Source organism: Meleagris gallopavo, chromosome 11, assembly GCF_000146605.3.
Source record: "Meleagris gallopavo isolate NT-WF06-2002-E0010 breed Aviagen turkey brand Nicholas breeding stock chromosome 11, Turkey_5.1, whole genome shotgun sequence".
In the NCBI taxonomy this organism is placed as follows: Eukaryota; Metazoa; Chordata; class Aves; order Galliformes; family Phasianidae; genus Meleagris; species Meleagris gallopavo.
This window is the reverse complement of record NC_015021.2, coordinates 15,605,961-15,618,773: the sequence shown is the minus strand read 5'-3', so window position 1 is coordinate 15,618,773 and position 12,813 is coordinate 15,605,961. Positions and strand designations below refer to the sequence as shown.

Here is a 12,813-nt window from a genome sequence, read left to right as displayed (position 1 = left end):
CATGATGTATTCTTTAGCAGCTCCTGCTTGGAGCTCATATCTCCAAACTGCAAGTCTTCTGTACATAAAAGGTAATCATTTTTTCAATACTTCCCAGCCAAATAGCTGGATCTGCTCTCACAGTGGCTCTCGTTGCTGTTTTATTTTTTCTTCCTCTACAACTGTACTCTTACCCAACCATAGTTTGTATCCATGTTAAAAAAAGAGAATATTTACTGTTGGTCTGGGAGTTCCAGTAATCCATAACATCGTGCTATTATACACTATTATCCTGAAAGCATTATTCTGTATTTCTCTGTCACCAGTCAAACAAGCAATGACAAACTCAGTTTGTGTACCATAGAGGACAGGACCCACGAGTGGGTCCCAGTGCAATGACTGGCAATGGGAGAAGCTAAAAACCTAGGGAGGGAGGGTGCTGTAGAGTGGTACATGGACAGGGTTGGCGCAACAGCAGCCTTCAGGAGGACTCAGCACCCATCTGAAAGCCTTGTGTAGTTCCAGTGCTCACAGCCAAATAATACCCACAGCAGCACAATTTCAAACATTAAATGTTGTTGCACTTAGCTACAGGAATTGCTCTGTTACCAAACTGTTATCAGTGTACAGCTGTGCATTGAGGCAAGCGACTTCCACAAACCCTGGAACTGCTCTAACAGTGTAAAATCAGGAAATTAAAGAGCAACACAAGTGAGCTTTGCTGCTGTGGGGGAAAGCATTCATGGGCTATAAATGTGATACCTTGGCCTGTGTGAGCATGCTGACTTGCTAAATGATGAAGTAGAGTATGTGCCGTGTGGCACAAGGGGCTTAATGGTGCTTGGGATAATTTAGCAGCCTAAAAAACTGGTAGTGACATCCCCTGGCCTGCATCAAACCACAAGGGGTGATTTGTGAAATGTTCACTGTCTCTTCCAGGCCATCATGGGACAACAAGGGTAACTCAGCAAGCACCTGCTGTAGGGGTATCATGTGTAAGGAAAATATGATGCAGCTGCTGACAGGACTATTGTCACACACAGTTCCTTCAGCTCCCTTTTTACATTGTATGGTCTCAACAAACATGATCAGATTAGAATTAATTCCTAACCAGCTGCATTGTAAATCCTGTATTACATTGTTCAATATTTGAACAAAGCAAATGTAAACACATGCTGTTTCTAGACATACAGGAACAGGCTGCCCAGAAAGGTTCCACAGAGATATTCAAGACTTGTCTGGACGCCGACCCGTGGAACCTATCGTAGAGTACTGCTTTAGCAGGGGGTTGGACTTGATTATCTCTTGAAGTCCCTTCCAACCCAGCAATAGTATGATTCTGTGATTCTGTAGTGCAGGACACTGAACTGTTGATAAGAAATTAAAGACAAATGAAGCTATTCTGATGTCTTTCTCACTGATGAGAAAGTGTAGGCACAAGGGTTTACCTCAGTGTCTCTGTCAATAATCAGAAATTAAATGAAAATTAAACTGCTGAAGGAATGAGATAGAGTACCAAAAAAATGAAGAATATAAGCTAATCAGTGGCAGATCAGAGATACAGGCCCATGCTTTTAAATGTAGCTCCTTCCAAAATCAGCGAAAAGCAAAAAGTTTGCCAAAACTTCATTCAGTTTCCTTTTTTTTCCCCCCTACATTTCAGTACAAATTACATAGCAAAGTTTCATGCAGACTTCTACCAGTTTCCAAGGGCTTTTCTCCAACCTGCAGTGCTGCCACACACAGAGTTCAAATGCCTCAGTCAACAGACCCTTGGAGGTAGCAGCAGATGCAGTATGATATATCCCATCTGCTTTTGCATTTGCCTTCCCCTTTCCCATCAGAGAGAAACAGAAAAACAGGAGATGGAGCAAGAACAGAACACTTGAAATCGCGTTCTTTGTTCTAAGGGACTCTTTATGGTGTGGTCAGTACGAGAACTTGCATGCGACACACAGGTTTGCTGCAGCTGCCTGTCCCTAAGGTAATCTCAGAAAGCAGCTAGCAGCCTCAGGACTCAGCTTTGCCACAGGTAAGACCCAAAGACTCCCCTCATTGACCTAAAGTGGAGAAAAACTAGGAGCAACTGGGGCATGTGGGGTGAGGGGTTAGACCTTCCACAGTCGCTGTTCCTTCATTTCAAGGACAGTCATGAACATGAGGTGCATCAGCCCAAACCCAACAAAACTCTGAGCTGGCCGAAGCTCCTGGGCAGCTCTCAGATGAATTGCTTCTCACCAGAATGCTTTCCAAGTGAACAAGTCATTTGAGCATGGATGGTGAAGGCATTTAATCTGAAGGTCTGAGGTTTGCATGGTCTCAACTGATTTTAGCCAAAGTCATAACTGAACCCTTGAAACTGAGGTAAATGCTGGTATTAATTAGCAGCCTTCACTTCCAGTGGGGCATTTCTGTATCAGTCCCTGTCTGTGCTGACATTTAGACCAAATGCAGCTATTTATATTGCTCTGGCCTGTGCAAATAGCAACTAACCAAGTATAAACTAATCCTAACAGGCTTCTCCTGCACTGCGCTGCCTTGTTGGAATAGAACTGTGGCAATAGGTGTTGAGCTGGCTCATGGAAACTAAGAGCATATTACTAAGAAGGTCCTTAGCACACAGAAGACACACATCAGCCCATCATATATTTGCAACTCTCTTCATTCTTCATTAACATGAAAAGCAAAAGGGAAAGTAATTGACGAGCTCGTCAGGCTCCCTGGGGTCTGTCAGGTCATTGGGCAGCTCTGTCTCAGTCATTCTGGTGAGAGCAGTGTCAGGTGGTGGCTCTGCTATGTGCTACGTTTAAAAAACACTCTAATATGATGAAGCCCTAAGCAGAAATAGCATCTGGAGCCTACCACAATCTATTAATATCTGCTCTGGCGAAACCTCAATGACTTTTTGCTCGCACAGTTACTGTTTGTGCATCCTGCTCGGATGGCAGCATAAAACTGGTTCAGGATTTCTGTTTCCATAACCGTGTTTCTTTACTAACAAAATCACTGACTCACTTTCATTCATAAAACTTACTTCTATGCAAAGATTCGCTATCACAAGGAGTTGCAGAAGTGGAATTGGAGGCATCAAACAGAATTACGGCAGCAGTTTGTCAGGGAAAGATATAAAAATCCTCAGTGTCTCTCCACAATTATTATGCAGTAGAAAATCTGTCTGTGTGTCTGATGTAGAGCCAACAGAAATGGCACTCGTGCACAGGTGTTCCATATCTATCTTGCAAAAATGCATGGAAATAAGATGAAAAGCTAATGCATGTCTGAGTTGGACACCAGCAGCTCAAAGTTTTGTATATTTTCTACCACTGAAACAGCAGAATACCAGAATCTGTGTATGTAAGAGCAAGATGTCCAGAAGAATCCAGTAGAATCTGGACAAATTAATGCATCAAATTACTGAAAATAAACATATTATAAATCTATGTGGTTTATAGAGATCCACTTAAATTGAAAATAGTAGCTTTTTAAATGTCTGGGGGCTCAAATGTATCAGAAAGGACTGCATGGAAATGCATGCAGTGCCACTGAGACCAAACATCAGCATAGGATAGAGCTAGACAGAAGAGAAGTGAGAGCAAAAAATGTCTTGGCTTGCAAAAATAGGCAGAGTGGTAAGGAACATTTTGGCCCAGTACCCTGGCCAATTTTCACTGTTGTCAGGTTTCTATATTTGAATTTGAATGAAATACAACAAAATCATAATTTTTGCAAATGTATCTGTTTGCATACAACATGTGGGAAAGGTGTCATTGTCACAGTGGAAAGAGAATCAGCAATAATTAGCACTATTAGTTTTCAACTAGAAATTGCTTTTAGAAATTCTGACTGATCTAATCTGAAAATATCAAAATGACATCTGCGCAATGGGATCAAAAGAAATCATTGCATGTAAAGTGATCCATGGAGGAAATTTCCAGTCTACTTACATAATTGCTTTCAAGAGGATTTTTTTTTTTTTTTCTCATAGTGCTAAATGTACCTTTTCCAGTTGAAAAGTATTTTCAGATAAGATTGTGCAATAGTTCAAGTGAAACTTGAGTGCTGGTCAGTTGCAGCATTCTATCCTCTGAAGTGAAGCAAAAGATTGTTCTGGACGTAAGAACATTTGTTTGAATTGAACCCTGTATTTGTTATTTGATTCAGAAACCCTTTCTGATTTCTTTGATACATACCTCTCATCTGACAATGAGTGACCTTTACTGAAGATATTGTATTTGCCTGTGTAGGTGATTCTATTCCACCGCAAGGTGAAGTCAGATGCTTAAAGCTGTTAAAGAAGTTGCTTGGAGTAGAAGGACTGCATTTTTGTTAGAAATATACTTTACCTCTGAGGTCACCATTTATAACACTTTGTTTCTTCTGAAATACTCTGATCTTTTTGCACATAAGAAAGTGTCCCACATTTGTTGTTCCCAAAACAAATGACCTCGGGGAAATATTTTTATATATCTTAATTAGTTGACCTACATTATAGGAACCAGAACATTGTTGTTAAAAGAAAGGCAAATTAATTAAATCACCTACAGAAACGAATAGTATGAACAGAGGACTGAAAGTCACACAAGAGCTGTCTTTTGCAGCCATGCACTTACACTGAATGATGCAGCTCTGCACAGAAATGTGAGCTAGCTTTAGGAAATGTGGGTGCTGCAGACTGGTCATTGCTATGGGCCAAAATAACAACCAGCTAATCAGGACAAGCACATACAGTCACAGATAGTATTTACAAGACTTCTAAAATACAGCACTCCAGTGAGCCCTTCTGCTGTGGGAGATGCGCAGAGTCCTATTTCTTGGAAGCCACTTCTTTCACAGTTGCTTTTCCTTATATATTTGAAACAGAGAAGGCAAGAGAGAGCTGGAAACTGAATGCAAAAACTATACAACAAGCTTTATTTATAGTCGACCTGATGTCTAAAATGGAAACTGTCTATATGCAACATACTTTTTCCATTCCTTTGCAGACAAGATGTAGCGATATCCAAATACCAATCAACCTCTTTAGGTGAGAAATCTGATAAAACTGGCAGTGGTGTGAACTTTCCCTCACAGAGTGGTAAACTGTGACACTTGGAAAAGGACTGTCTTAACAAAAGCAAGACTTAAGACAGTCATGAACCACAAAACACTCAAATAGATATGACCAAAAAATAAAATACAGAAGTAGGTTCAAGGAAGCTTCATGAGAACCATTTATACTGAGAATTCATGTTCAGCACTGTATTCTGGAGAGCCTGCTGCTAGAGGAAGAGAGCCTCAGTGATTGTGATACCTCAGCAGAACTGCTCAACAGCTTTGTTCTGCAACACTTTAGAATGCCATTTAAGTAAAGGAGGAATTAGTATTGTAATTAAAATGAATGTGGTTGATTTTACAGACAGTCCTGAATTTATATTGGAAAAGGGCAGACCAGAGCTGTGCACGTTGCACTTGGAATGGAGGTGATGGATTTGATGAAGATTACTAGTTCCTATATGTGTTTATATTTCAGTCTGAAATGCAACCCTACGCAAACGCCATCCCGCAAAATCTCTCTGGAAGAGGACACAGCACTGTGCCAGACTTAAATTCTGTGCCCACAGACCTCTTGGACAGAGAGATATCTTATAAGCTCTTGGTAAATGTCTTGAATACACCCTGATTTTTAATGTCTTCAAGAATCTGTATTCTGTGGGATTTGGGAGAAATAAACTATGCCTTAGTTACCTGAAAATTAAGAATGAAAGATAGAAGAATCCTGAACAGCTAAAATGGAGTTTATGGGAGCAGCTGGAACATGTATTCTAATTTAGTTAATCTTTTTGGCACAGTATGTAAATTGTGAATTGCTATAGCTCAGAAGCAAGCACATCCTTCTTCTGTCATGTTTTCTCTATGGCAGTAAGAGGGCAGAGGCAGGCATCAGAACAGCTGCAGTTACCTCACTCCAACCAGCAGCAACAGAGAATCAGCTCCTGGCAACTGCCGTGTACTAACCTGGTCTACCACACCTCTTGAACTCAGCTTGAAGAACTGAATGATAGCTTAGAGGAAGGAAAGAGACTGCCTGTTGGAAGATTTTCCAAACTTAGAAACTGCTTTGGAGAACTGTGGGATGGATTCCACATGGAGAAAGTAGTTGAAAGGGCCACTTAACAGTCTCACAATTGTAGACTGCATGAAATGGAAGGATGCTACCCTGTATTTATCCTGTTCGTTGATTTTTCCTAAGCAGCTGTTAATGACCAATATCCAAGATAAAACAATGGGAAAGATATGTAAACAGGTTCATCCAGGACTGCCATTCTTCTGTGTTTTTCCTGTGGAAGAATGGGAGGCTTGGTTTATCAGAGGTCCTAGGTCTTGCCTATGTGAGAAATCTCGAAGTACTCCACCACTTCAGTGTTTGTGGTAAGAATTGAGGCTGAGTACAATTGCAATGGTGATAAGAGCATGCCACACCAGGAAGGGCTGTTATGAGCTCTCACTGTCTTCTACCCACACAGTAATTCTGGCCTGGTAGTAGTAGTGAGAATCAGCATGGACCAACATAACCATTGCATTTTAACCAACAAAAGCATGTTTGCTGCCACATTATTCAGCTTTAACTCAAGTCAGCTGCCATGCAGGAAAGACTGCCTATACCAGTTGGTCTAACATGTCTATTGGACATGGAACAGAATATGAAGACAGGTTTGCAATAACTAGAAATGCAAATGAAACATCAGTGCCTTCAAACTAGAGGTGATAAAGAAAGACCAGCAAGAGTGTATCAAATGATCTGGATACACAGGAACATTAGAGAGTTTGCAGAGAATCTGCTTGACAGACAGGTGATACTGTATAAAACAATTCTTGTGTAGGCCCATATGAGGAAAGAAGAAGCCTGTTGTATGAAAAATACAATTTTCAAAAATAATTGTGTCACAAATCTTTGAAACTCGGTTTTTATATTCTCAGTTAATGAACAGCTCATTAAGTGCAGGAAGTAAAATCAGCAGTGATTTACTGAACAGTGCACCCAATAAATCCCTGCTTCATTGCATCACCAGCCACACAGTGATATCCCATCTTGCTATCTGCTGCTGTTCTGCAAACCAGGCAATTATTTAGATCACTGTAGTGTGTGTGCAAGTCATCATCACCGTGATTAGGCAACATGACATATGCTTTGTGCTACCATAAATGACAATGTGAAGTGCTCAGCATGAATGCTCCTTTCTGAGCTTACTGACATACAGGAGCTGTGTACTGTTAACTTCAGATCGGTTTAAAAACAATTTCATTAGAACCGACGTGAACATGTAGGGATAGATTGGTGTGCTTTGGCAGATTTGTCTGGAGAATTTAAAAACAACTCTGCAGCCAGCTAATTGTTGTTCCCATGAGAAGTGTGCAACTGAGTTCAGAAACATCCTCTCTCAGGCAGAGTGAATCTTGAACCTCAAACTAAGTTGCTGCTAACTCCACTGAATCATTGTGTTAAACAGGCTAATGATAAGTGCTGATGAAGCTGCTAAAAATCATATAATCTAACATTGTCATCTACAACAAAAGTTTTAATAAACCCATATTGCTGCTAGAGCTAGAGTTGTGTAAAAATCAATCCATGGCACTTCTTCAGACAAGACCCGTGCAGCCCTAGGTCACCACAAAGCTGCAGTTATGTGCACACACTCTACAAGCCCTGAGATGGATCTGGGATGGAGGACATTATCTTCAATTCTCCCAGAGTCCTGGATAGGCATAGCAAGCAGCCAGCCAATAGATGATGCAGACTGCTGTGACATGGGGCAAGGCAGAAGCTACCTGTGATCCCAGTCTCCCCATGTGCCTGAAATGAACCCAGCATCAGTAGGTGCATGTGGCCAGCTGCATTCCAGGAGCCTGCTGGCAGCAGAGCAACTGCGCAGAAAACAAGTTGAGGAATTCCTGGAATTTCTGAAAAGTATTAAAATAACCTTAGAACCCAATAGGAAGTAGGGGAGGTAACAGCAGAAGTGGTTGCTTATCTTTCCTTGATAATTGTTTAAGTGCAAATTTTGTAAGAAAGCATGTGAATGTTGAGACTGATTATTCCAGCTTTTCTCTGCCTTCCAGATTAAGAGCAAGGATGCGAGGACTTCAGAATGCCTCCAGAACATTTAGTAAGCCCCTGTATTGTAACAACAAGATATTTTTTCCTCCTGTTCATAATAATTTTCCCAGTTCTCAGAAATATTTGGATCTGTGCTAGGAATGTGTCTCCTCTTGCTATTCTACAGACATTTCTATCAGCAGCAAGATCTCCCTATATGGCAGCACACACTTCACTTCAAAGATCTTCCCAACCCGTTAGGCAGTAATTAGAGTTGTAAGTGTTGGAGCCAATCTGCCTGACAGGGAAACTTCCCTGAAAACAAAGATTCTGTGAAAGTTGCAAGAGATAATGGTGGACAAGCAGTGGCTAGCGGCTTCTTGAAATTTCTCCCACTGACTCCTCTTTTATTAAGTCTGGTAATAGAAAACAGTTCTCTGTGCCTAACAAGAAAGTAAAAAACACCATTTCTCTTTTAAAATTGAAGTTCCAAGCTGCTCCCCTCTACCAGCTGTAAGCTTTCATGAGTCCGGAAATTAGACTGAGAAGAAATGCTGTTCGGGTTCTACGGTTAATGTGTCATAGCCACCAAGATCTCCTTAGAATATGTGATACTGTGAAATGTGTCGCATCACGCACTTACACATTATAGGGAAGCCTTTGCAATGGATCTTACTCATTTCATATGAAAGAGGAAACACATTCATCTCTGGCTCCTGTAGAAGCTCCACATCAATAAAACCTTACTTCCTCTTTCCTGCATTTCCTTTATGCAGCTCTAATGACTACAGCAAGCACTTGAACACCATTCAAGTAGCATTCCCTGAGCTACTGCTATCTTATACATCAGTCCACTCCTAAATTTAGCAATTCCCAGACCTAACAGCCATCCAATGTTGCTATTGCTGATTTAGAATAGGAGTCTGGCACAGTATTCTCATTCTGAAAATAGCTTCTAATTCTTTACTCAGGGCAGAAGCACTGTTCTATCAACGCAATCCAACGATTCCATGACATACTTAGCCATTTCCACGTAGAGAGTCATGCACACTGATTAATGAAGCTCCCCAGTTCTTGTTAGATCAATAACATTAGGAGTATGCCTGACCCAGATATTACGATACATGAAATCTAAATTCAAATTGTGTTCAAATCTGCAGTTGGAAAATGTCATTTGAGGTACAAACACTTCAAGGCAGAGGCCCACAGGTTGCATACTGCAGGATCTGAGTTTGCAAAGGTGCTTGGACAGCTGGCTGCTGGTGTGCTCCACAGATGCATGTCAAGCACAGTTTATATGTATGGTCAGAAGATGAACGATGAGTTTGGACTGTGTACATGCTTGGATACCATTCTGCATGTATAGAGAGCTGCCCCATATACACCTGATGGCGGAGGCTCTCTCAGGTTGTTGAAGTTGATTCTTTTTCATTTAAGTCCTATAAAAGCTACCTCAAACTGCAAACCCCGCAGCTGGTCATTCACCAAGTTAATTCTATCTTAATTCAGATGTCATGCTATTCATGCTTACAGCCTAAGCTCAGAGTCACACTACCATGAAATCTTAAGTCCAGACTGTACACTGGACTTCACTAGATAACACAGCAGGACACACAGCTGCACTCTGGACATACTAATCCATCCCGTGGAACAGGTCTACATGATGAAGGTGGCAGCAGCTGGACTGAGGCATGTATAATAATGACCCTGCACAGAACCATTGAGCGGCAGCCTCCGATCCCAACCTCCTGCTAAAACTTTTTTAACACTTAAGCAGGCTCCTGTGTTCATTTGTATTTTCTAGACAAGAATGATCAGAGGGAATTCTTCCCAGCTTCCTCGCTCACTGGGAAAGAGCTAAGAGTATACTGTTCAAACCAACAGCAGAAAACAGTAATAGCAGAGCAACACAACACAGATCTGCAGAAATCCCCCTTCTAAGCCCACTAATATCTGTGTTCCTTTAAGTCTTATCAACTCACTAGATATGCTGAAATAGGGGCTCAAGTCTCAACTACAGCTGATATACATACAAGGAACTGTGCAGTCTAAAATTCTGTTCCTGTAAAGCCCTTTGTACTCTAAACACTCATGAACACTAAACACTGGTAGCAGTGCACGAGTGCGATTAACAAACAAGGTAGGGACTTTCTGGAGAAAAATATCTGTGAAGTGGTTTTTAGACTAACGTTTGATAGCTCTGTTCCCTACTTCAGCAGTTTAAATACGCATCCTGTTATGCATCTCTTTAAGGGATGAGGCCAATATGAAAAGATATGGTGAGGGTGGGATGTTAAAGATTTAGTTTGTAATTAAGGGTGATCTTCTAAAAAAAATCTCCCTTAATAACATTATAGGAGAAAGGGAAGAGGTCAAGCTGCCTGTTAGTGGGGTAATGTGACAAAACAGGAGTAAGCAGGATAGAATGCAAGTAAGTACATTTTTGTTATTATTATTGGAAAATGAAATTCATACCCCCACTGTAATTTCAGGCCAGAAGCAGGCTGAAGTCTGCTCATTTCACTGACAGACAGACCTCTTCTGAATTGTTGAAAATTCAGCAAAAACCAAGATGGGAAATTATTGGGCACAAATAAAAGGGTGTTAATCCTTTGAGTGGATGTCACTTTCCAAGAGAAAAATGGACATAATTTTAAGACATACTCAGTCATGGCAAACAAGTCCATGTATGGTGCTTACTGGAAACATTCTCTTTTGTTCTTTACTTTAAATACCTGACTTTGCTTGCTATAGACCTCATTCTACCAAGCTTGCACTATGTCTGAATCATACTTCCCTAAACACACAACTTAAACTTAAAAGGTATATTTCTACTTTCCCAATTGTGAAAATGTGATTCCTTGAAGCTGCATTTTCTGAAAACTGTGCTATTGAGACACTGACAATACAGAAATGTTTGTGCTTTGATTTTTAAATGTCTTTGGAACATTTGACTTTGGAAAAGTCTGAGCTGAGTTAGTTTGGCAACCTGACCTTATGCATATCAAAAATATTAAGTTAAAATGGAGTGTTTGTAGTAATATTTTTTGAAGAACAAGTGAGCCACGTTTGTTTTTAATTATTATCATCAATTGTGGAAGAAAGAATCCAGCTGCATTTTTATTTTTCCCTCTGGTTTACCAAATCCATCTGAAAATGAAAACAGGAAAAACTGGTAACACCAGCCAAAGAACTGTTAACTTAGAGGTTCTTAAACATCTCTCATTGAGGATACCTCATTTGGAAAGGGACCTTTTCATTGCTGAATGTGTGAGAAGGATGACATTTAAAGAGAATAATGAGGGATAAACCTATGAAGTAATGTTTATGAACTAGAGAAAAATTAGCAACTATTGTTCAGGTAAAAAAAAAAAAAAGTTTTGTTTTTAAGGCTATTTGCACTGTTATTCAAACACTACTTAGACAGCACACCAAATTGATACAACGATCTACAAACCGTCCCTGCTAGGGCAAACCATCAATTGCAACAAACTTCATTTTGTCGTAGGACAGAATCCAACAGATGAAGAGAAATCTACAAAGGGCTATGAAGAGTTTGGTCACACTGAGACATAATGCAGGAGAAAGGAAAGGTCAAGTGGGAAGCTCCTCAGGCCTGAAGCTTCCCCAAACAAAACTTGTATTAAAAAGCAACACATCCTTTGTAGGACTGGAAAAAAAGGCTCTCTTTTTTACCCTTTCTGCTTTTGTTGGGTGCCCTTGTCTCCTATTGTCTCTCCCACGTTTAAAAAGAAAACAGTTCCTCACCTTACAATCTTACAGTGTCATATTTATGGTTGTATGCTGACAAACATGCTAATGCTCATGATATGCAGTAGTTAAACTTCTGGGAACTCGGTGATGAGGTCAGGTATTATTTATATCAGTCACAGTCAAATCAGAGAACAGAAGCTACACAATGAACTTGCGTGTAATATTTATGCTCATTGAGCATCATCTCCTAAAACATATAGCAGTTTCTCAATTTACATTGAATAAGCTTTTTTGAAGGTAGTTTTTCCTCTTTACAAAGGGTTTGCAAAGGACTTTACAGAAGGCACGCTCCTCCCACGCAGCTTCCTTGAGGTAAGCACTCACACCTCAGCTGTGGGACTGAGTGAAGCACCTCAGTGAAAAGGAACTTTTCGGCCTCTTAAAACCTGAGAAGAGTTTAGAGCAGGGCACCCTCCTTAGGACGGTGCAAATACGTCACCAGCGGTCGTGGTAAAGGTGGGGGAGAAAGCTAAAACCTGTCCTGCTCTGAAGGTTTCTAGCAAAAGCGAGGAATAACGCTTGCTCTGTGCCCTACGAACTACGTAGCCAACAGCGAGCATTACTCAGTGCCTCACGGTAGGCTAAACTTTGCATCGTGACTCCCAGTGGAACCCGTAAGACAGAAGGAACTTTTTAGCACTTAGAATACCTTTGCCAGACACCGCGTAGCGGGCACACCCTGTCCGGAAAAAAGGAAGAGGAACCGAACCCCGCATCCCTCAACCCTCGGCACGCGGTGTTTATAAGCAGCGGGAAGCGCCGGGCGGGAGCTGCGGAGCTCGGCGCGGGGGGAGGAGAGGAGGAGCCCATTGGCTCCCGGGCCGTGGGATCCCATATCCTGCTAGTGAATGAGGCAGCCCGAGAGCGCGCTGGGCGATTCCTCTTCCCCAGCGAAGGAAAGAAGAGAAGGCAGCTGCACTTTTGGTGGTAAGACAACGAAATCCGGGCGGGGCTCCTTTCACTACTCGTTTCTGGGCTTATTGGTT

The 12,813-nt window shown here is 41.3% G+C and overlaps 2 protein-coding genes across 11 annotated transcripts in view; one reads left to right on the top strand and one right to left on the bottom strand.

Annotated features, from left to right (window-relative positions):
- Positions 1-12,813, bottom strand: part of MCF2L2 (MCF.2 cell line derived transforming sequence-like 2) — a 148,340-nt gene that overhangs the window by 40,841 nt on the left and 94,686 nt on the right. The gene's annotated exons all lie outside the window — the stretch shown is intronic.
- The window catches only part of B3GNT5 (UDP-GlcNAc:betaGal beta-1,3-N-acetylglucosaminyltransferase 5), a 17,600-nt gene continuing 17,168 nt past the window's right edge, over positions 12,382-12,813 (top strand). Inside the window, exon 1 of the mRNA XM_010716845.3 lies at positions 12,382-12,754. The gene's annotated coding sequence lies outside the window, so the exon portion shown is untranslated. The remainder of the gene's footprint in view (positions 12,755-12,813) is intronic.